Source organism: Elephantulus edwardii, unplaced genomic scaffold, assembly GCF_000299155.1.
Source record: "Elephantulus edwardii isolate Elephantulus edwardi_28Jun2011 unplaced genomic scaffold, EleEdw1.0 scaffold00040, whole genome shotgun sequence".
Taxonomy (NCBI): domain Eukaryota; kingdom Metazoa; phylum Chordata; class Mammalia; order Macroscelidea; family Macroscelididae; genus Elephantulus; species Elephantulus edwardii.
Window position 1 is genome coordinate 19,854,830 of NW_006399790.1, and position 8,373 is coordinate 19,863,202.

Here is an 8,373-nt window from a genome sequence, read left to right on the forward strand (position 1 = left end):
TCCTTCTTCCTAGTCTGTCTTAATCTGAATGCTCAGATTTAGAGAAGTAACAGACAGACCAGCATTTTATAGAAAAAGTGAAAGATATATCCCTTATTGTGGAGTTAACTATTAGTATCCATGTTGTCGCTGCCTTTGGCACACGTGTCTTTACCCACTGATTTCCCTGCTCCACCATCCACCAGGATACACATCCACTTCTACGCACTCCCTTTAACATTTATATCCCACTGTCCAGCCCTGGATCTCATAGCTTATATCTGAAGCTTCCTTGGCTTCTGTGATTCCAAACATGTCAGCTGCTCACAATTTCTTATGCTGTAACCAGTGTCTCTTAAGTTTAGTAGTAATGTTTTTCACGCAAAGGTGATATGCCCTGTAGAACTGGTGTATAGATTGTTTTCTTGGTCCAAGGGTCTGCGGCCCTCAGGCGCCAATGATTTCAGTGCTGCCTTGAGCTCTTCTCCTTTACCTGTGGGGCAGGGATTTCCGAGGACCGTTTGTGCTGGCCTGCTTCTCTGCCTGTAAAGATTCCTGTCCCCCTCCCTCTATGAGTCCCACAATTTCCACGCTGCTTTGAGCTCTTCTCATTTACCTGTGGGGCATATAGCTTTTCATAATATTCTGACATTATAAATTTAATTTTGGCTAGTTCTGTTGTGATGTTACCTCTTTAATTTCTTATTTGAGCTATTTTTTTGTCTTTTGTTTGCCACTAGTTTACCTATTAATCCTTTCAAAGAACCAGCTCCTAGTGTGATTGATGATTTCAATTGTTTTTATGTTTTCTATTCCATTGATTTTAGCCCTTATCCTTAAAACTTCCTTTCTAGAGGTTCAGTTCCTTATCTCAAAATCTATCACATATCTGCAGTAATCAAAACAGCATGGTATTGGCACAATGACAGACACATGTATCAATGAAGTAGAATAAAGAATCCAGAAATCAACTCATCTAACTAGGATCAACTGATATTTGTTAAGGACACAAAACCAATTTAAAGGGGAAAATATAGCCTCTTTAATAACTGATGTTGGTAAAACTGATCATCTGTCTACAGACAACTGAAATAGGATCCACACCTCACACCATAAACAAAAATCAACTCAAAGTGTATCTGAGACCTATGGGTAAAACAAAAAAACTATAACGATCCTAAAAGGCAGAATGAGAACATATTTAGAAACCCTCGCTTATGGCATAAATAGGCTTGCAAACATAGTGAAAAATGCACAACCAGGAGAGGATAAAATTAACAATTGGGCCTTCTTAAAATCAAATCAGTATGTGCATCATAAACTTTCCAATAGGGTGAAAAGAAAGCGCATAGTCTGGGAAACAAATCTTTGGCAATGACATTTAAAGAATCCTATAGGATCTACACAAAATAAAGCCTGATAACCCAATCAAAAAATGGGCAAAAGACATGAAAAGAATCTTCACAAAAGGAAGGCATTCAGATAGTCAAGAAACTCATGAAGAATTGTTCAAAATAACTAGCAATCAGAGAATTGCAAATAAAATCAACAATAACACCCAGCAGCAGTAGCAAAGTTTAACAACACAGCAAACAATAAATATTGGCGAGAATGTGGAGAGTTGGAACTCTAATGTACTGCTAGTGGGGTTGTACAATGATACAACCACTGTAGAAGGCTGTTTGGCATTTCATCAAAAAGCTGAACATACAAATTCAATATGGCCCATCTAGTCTACTGCTAGGTATATATCACAAGGAAATCATAACTGAGGTAAGAGTGGACTTTTATGCCTATGTTCATAGCAGCATTATTCACAATAGAAAGAAAATTGAAACATCCCAAATTCCTACCAACAAATGAATAGTTTGAGAAATTGTGGTACATTCACACAATGGAATACAATGTAGCATTAAGAAACAATTTTTTTAAAAAAAGAAATAATTAAGTTGTAAAATATTATGTAACATGAGAGAGCCTAGTGAACATTATGCTGAGTGAAATAACTATAATATATGGACAAATATTATATAAAACCACAATTGTGAAAATAGAAAACTGAGCAAAATATGTATGTGTTCAAAAGGGAAAGGGAAGATGGAGAGCAGAAAAAGGAGAAGGGAGACAAATCACTAGGATATAAGAGGTTAGTAAGTTGGGCAGAGGGAAGTGGAAGAAATGAAGGAATTGGAAAGATCCAATAAGGACTTGAAAAAAAATGAGGCGATAATAGGCATTGATGTTGCCTAATACCATCGAGTCAGAACCAACGGATAGCTTATTCTGCAAACAGGTTTTCAGAGGCTTTAAATCACATAAGAGAAGACTGCCCATCTTTCTTCTGTGGTGGATCCCTATGTTGGTGGATTTGAGGAAGACTTGAAGCACTTGCTGCAGAAGCTCAAAGACTGCAGCTTTCATTATGAATTAGATCTCAAAACAAGAAAGCAAAAATCCTGACTACCAGATCAGTAGGTAACATCATGAAAGATGGAGAAAAGATTAAAGTTGTCAAGGTTGTCATTTTACTTGGACCCACAATTAATATCCATGGTGGTGGCAACAATGAAATTAAAAAAAATGTGTTACACTGGGAAAATCTGCTGCCAAAGACCTCTTTCAAATGCTAAAGATCAAGGATGCCAGTTTTAAAACTAAGGTGCAGTTGATCCAAGATATGGTATTTTCAATTGTTTCATATATATTTGAAGAAAATTCTGGTGGCTTATTGGTAAAGAACTGAACTGTCAATCCAAAGGTATACATTTTTAATCCACCAGTAGTTCTGAAGGAGAAAGATAAGCAATCTCCACTCGTGTGATTTGACATTACACAACAACAACATATATATCTAAAAGTTGGACAATGAATAAAGATGACAAAAGAAAGTGCATTTAAATTGTATTATATACAAGCACCGTGCTCTTTAGAATCAAGGATGGTAAAACTTTGTCTCACCTACTTTGGACATGTGGTTAGGAGGTCCTTAGAAAAAGAGATTATGCTGGGCAAAGTAGGGTGTCAAAGAAAGAAAGGAAGACTCTAAACAAGACAGACTGAAACAGTGACCTTAATAATGGGCTCAAACATATCCTGAGTATGGTACAAGATAAAGTTCAATATTGTTGCTCGTTGGGACACTGTAAGTTACAATTGGCTCAATGGTAGCAAACAACAACCATGAACCCGAATATCAGGTGAAAGATAGTTACTTGTTTAGTCTATATTCATATGTTTTGGCCTGGTAAGCTGACATTTATACTTTCAGTCTTTCCAGTCCTTGCTTACCTCCATTTGTTTTTGTTTGTTCTCCTACTTCCTACTTGTTACGTGGTATCGAGTTTCTTGTGACTCATTGCAAGCCCATGTACAATAACTCTGAAGCCTGTATTATCCTGAGCCAATCTTACTGTCTCAGACACATGTATTCCCATTACCTCAGCTGCTATGTCAATCCAACTTATCCAGAGTCTTCCACTCCTACGCTGTCCCCCCACTCTTTCAAGTATGATGTCCTTCTCCAAGGACAAGTCCCTCCTGGCCACGTTCCTACAGAGTATGTGAGCTGGAACGTCAAATCCTTGCCTCCAAGGAGCAACTTGATTTCTCCTTTCCAAGACAGACCTATTTGTTCTCTTGGCAGTCCGTGGTATGTTCAATAATTTTTTCCAGTACCACAACTCAAAGGTATCAATTCTTCTTCTGTCATCTTTAGTCACTGTCCAGCTCTCTGATGCACAGCAAAAAATTGCAAAGAGCAGGGCCTGCATCAGGCACAACTTAGCCCCAAAACAAAGTAAGTAAAAGTAACAGCAAAGCTAACACGAACAAAAAATGATGTAAAAAATATCAACAAAACAATCATAACATGCTAAAAGTACTAGATGGGTGGGGAGCAGTTATATATAGTCAGGCCAGGTTATAACTTTACAAGGTGTTTCCACTCCCACTCTCAGGAAACTTACCCTCTAGGTCTTTCCCCCCTCCCTTCTCTATATCACAGGGCTCTTGTAAACAAGAAAGGCACACAGATAATAATATCCAAAGGCTTCTATCCTCCCAAACATGTGTGTGGAAATCTTTTAATTGTAAAACCTAAGCACCTAATCACCCAAATGCCATAAAGCCTTATTTTAATGACGGAATTTTAGGTGCTGCAGCAAGTATGGAAGATAATTTTGTTCAGATGAACTTTTCATTGTCTCTCAGTAGTGAGAAGATGGTCACAAGCTCCACTTATCTTTATATTAAACTTTAAACCTTAGACTTAGGTTGGTTTTTTTTTTAATTTCAGAAATATACCATACACATTGAAGAATACTTTAAGGCGTGCACTAATGTGCATGTATGATCATGCATACAAACACAGAAGCATGAACCTCAATGGGAGAAAATCACAAGCAGGATCAAGCAACCCTAGTTATAATGCTTATCGTGTCACTCAATATTTACTGAGCACCTCCTATAACTTGCAGATCACAAGTGTCTGACCCTATAACCTATACCTTCTTTCATAGTGGCATTCTAGTGGGAAGGGGATATTTTTGTAAAAAGTAAAAATCATCATAACGTACAACCAATGTTAATATTAAAATATTTATCACATATATAAACCATTTAGAAACATGAAAGATTTAAGTCGGTTCCCAATGATTGTAAGTAATCAGCTACTCTACACAATCATTCTCAATCCTCCTGGGGAAAAAAGTCCCATGTGTGACTTTTGCTCACACTACCCAAGAGAAGAGTAGAAAAGCAGAAAGTAGAAGCTACAGGGTCATTAGAAAAAGAATTGACTCCCTGAGCATTCATCTAACTTAGGAAGAAGTGTAAAGTGAACCAAGGGGAAAAGTACAGACCTGTTTTTGTACTGCTTAAGCACTCAATGTGTGTTCATTATTAGAAACTCATAATATGATGTTCTTTCTGGTGATGAATGTCATCTTCAAGTCCTTTTAGATGATTTAGGTCATAAATAGCAGGGTCATTAGGGGCCAGAGCCTGAGGATGCATTACTGGACAAAACAACAAACACAACCTCTGACTTCTCAAAGGTCAAGGTCTAGTTTACAAACAAGCAAACAAGCATTTTTTTAACACACACACACAGACATCTTAAAAATTGTGTGATAAATGCTATACTTGGGGAAGCAAAAAGAGCTGTGAGAGGACGTTTTAGGAGTGGGTTCTAAATTGCATATGGAGAGTTAAAGAAAGCTTCCTGGAGGAAGTGATACCAAGATTAAATATTAAAAAGATAAAGCAAGAATAAGTGGAAATATTCTGGCAATGAGAAACTGATAAATAAGACCATATTTTATAACTCTTTTGAGATAATATGGATAAAAAAAAACATAAAATGTACACTTGGTAAAATGTCAAAGGTGTCAGAGTGTCCACCCTTACCCCCACCCCCATTGTAAAATACAAAGTGACTCATAGCTAACACTTCATTGGGTTTCTGAGACTGGAAATTGCATGGGAAGCTCCCAAGGATTTGCAGGCAGATTCTAAATACCAGAGAGGCAAAGACTATAGTATAGCAGTGCAACTCCATAAAGACCATGCCACCAGAGCTCCCTCAGTAAAGGTGTGCTCTTGTTGTTGTTGTTAGGTGCCATCAAGTTGACTACCACTTCATAGTGATCCTATGAACAACAGATCTGAACCTTTTTCTATCTTGCACAATTATCACAATCTCTGGTATACTCTAGCCTATTGTTACAGTCACTGTGTCAATTATCTTGCTGAGGGTCTTTCTTTCACTGACTCAACACCGCATTTCCCAGTATGGTGTCTTTTTCCAAGGATATGCCCCTCTGGAAAAGATGTCCAAAATATGTGAGACAGAGTTTCACCATCCTGGCCTCTAAGGAGCACCTTGATTTGTACTTCCTTCAAGATAAACTTACTTGTTCTTTTGGCAGCACATAAGATACTCAGTACTTTTCTTCAACACAATTCTCTTTGATCTTTAAACTGACATCATTGCTCTTTAGAACTTTGGAGGGGTCAATGACAGCAGATGGTTCCAATGGAATACATCTTTTGATTGATAGACTGATGTTATCATGAGTGCTGCTGACATTGGATCTACGCAAAATGAAATCATTGAGAACTTCAATCTTTGCTTCATCTACCACAAAATTGCCATTGTCCAAAAGTAAGGATTTTTGGCTTTTTTATACTGAGATGAAATTCTTATTGAAAGCTGTGTTCTTTGATCTGAAACAAGTACTTCAAGACTTCTTAATTTTCTGCCAACGAAGTTTTGTGGTTTGCATAAGACAGATTGTTGATGAATCTTCCTCCAATCCTGATGTTCCATTATTCTTCATATATCCCAGAGTTTCAAATGATTCTTTCAGCATACAGATTGAATTGTTATCTTTGTTGTTGTTATAGTTGTATACCGAAGATTTGGAACTGAAGCATAGTTGACCCGCTGGCAGGTTTTCAGAGGCAATTAATCGCATGGGAGGAGATTGTCCTCGCTTCTCCTATGAAGCACCTCGTGGACTCAAACCTAGTGCTTTTAGGATTGCAGCACAGCTTTTTGCCACTAAGCCACCAGAGCTGACAGAATAGGTATAGAAAAAGGATCTAAATCTGAAGCACACATTCTCTGATTTTAAACCATGTAGTGTTCACTTATTCTGTTTGGACAACAACAGTTTCTTGGAATAGATATAGGATTTTCATGAACACAGTGAAGGGCTCTGAGAGTCCCATTCTCCCAATGATAGCCATAATTTGTTATTATCTACACAGTCAAGTGCTTTTACATAGTCAATAAAAACAAGTAAACATCTTATTATTCTCTGAATTCAGCCAAGATCTATCTAACATTAGCAATGTATGTCTTGTGCCACAACCTCTTCTAAATCCAACTTGAATTTCTGGTAGTTTCCAGGAGTTGTAGAATAATCTCCAGTAATATTGTACTTTAATGTAATATTAATGACACTGTTTGATAATTTTCACATTGTGTTGGATCACTTTTGCTTTGGAATGGGAACAGTCAATTGGCCAAGTGGCTGTTTTCCAAATTTCTTGACATAGAATAATGAGTACATCCAGGGCTACATTCATTTGTCAAAACATGTCAGTTGGTATTCAGTCAATTCCTGGGGCCTTATTTCTGGCAAATGCCTTCAGTGTAGCCTGAACGTCTTCCTTTATTACCATTGTTTATTAATCATATGCTACTTCCCAAAACGTTTCAGTATCAATCAATTCTTTCTAGTAAAGTGATTCTGTATATTCCTTCCATCTTTTTTTTATGGTTCTTGCATCATTCAAGATTTTGTCCATTGAATCAAAGATACAGGCTTGAGTAAAAATAAGAGCAAACCCACTGTTTAGGAGGAATATATTATTAGGTATTATTGTCATGACAAGAGTCCAGAATGAAACCTGCATAGTGAAGTGAACTGAGGGGTGGGGGGGAGAGGGGACTGTATAATGCTATAAGAATTTTTATTTAACTTGTCAAAGAGAAAAGTTAACTGGAGTGTGGATTGGGCAGGCAGGAAAGTGTACAAGAATGAATGAATGGGAATGAAAAAAAATTAAATTACATTTTTAAAAAACAATAAATTGGGGAGGGGAAATAAGAGCAAACTCCCAAACAGAACATGACCAAATATATATGAGTGAAGAACGGGTAGAAAAGAAGACAAGAATAAGTATATTAATTTTTGTCTTCACTCATACAGAATTAATTTTTTAAAACTCTATCATTGCTCTAGAATCAGAATCACACCACCATTCACCTTGTTTCCAGACACTACAAATGTTAAGAAACGAGACTGCTCATCTTTCTCCTGCATATCAACTGGTGGAATCAAACTGGCTGCTTTCAGTTGGCAGCACAACTATATCCATGAGGCCACCAGAGTTTCCTAAAGAATTAATAAACACTGTCTTTTGAAAGAAAGCCTTAAAATCGTTAAATAGTGATGGTATAGCTAGAAAGATACCATTTAAAGAAAGGAAACACAAATTTTTCAAACTATTGGCAGGATTGAGATTTCTCAATCTCTCTCTCTGTTGTTATGTGCCATCAAGATGACTATAACTCAAAACAGTGTAAACATAATCCAAATTGCAAAAGAGGAGGTAAAATTATCTCTCTACACAGATGATATGATAGTATACTTAGAAAACCCTAAAGACTCAGAAAGAAAACTATTGGACATGGTTGACCAATTCAGAAAAGTAGCAGGATACAAGATCAACATACAAACATCAGTTGGATTTCTCTACAGTGACAAAAAGAATGCAGAGCTGGAGCTAAGAAAAACAATACCCTTCACAATAGCTAATCACAAGATTAAATACTTGGGAGTAAATATAACCAGAAGCACAAAGGACCTATTCAAAGAAAGCTAC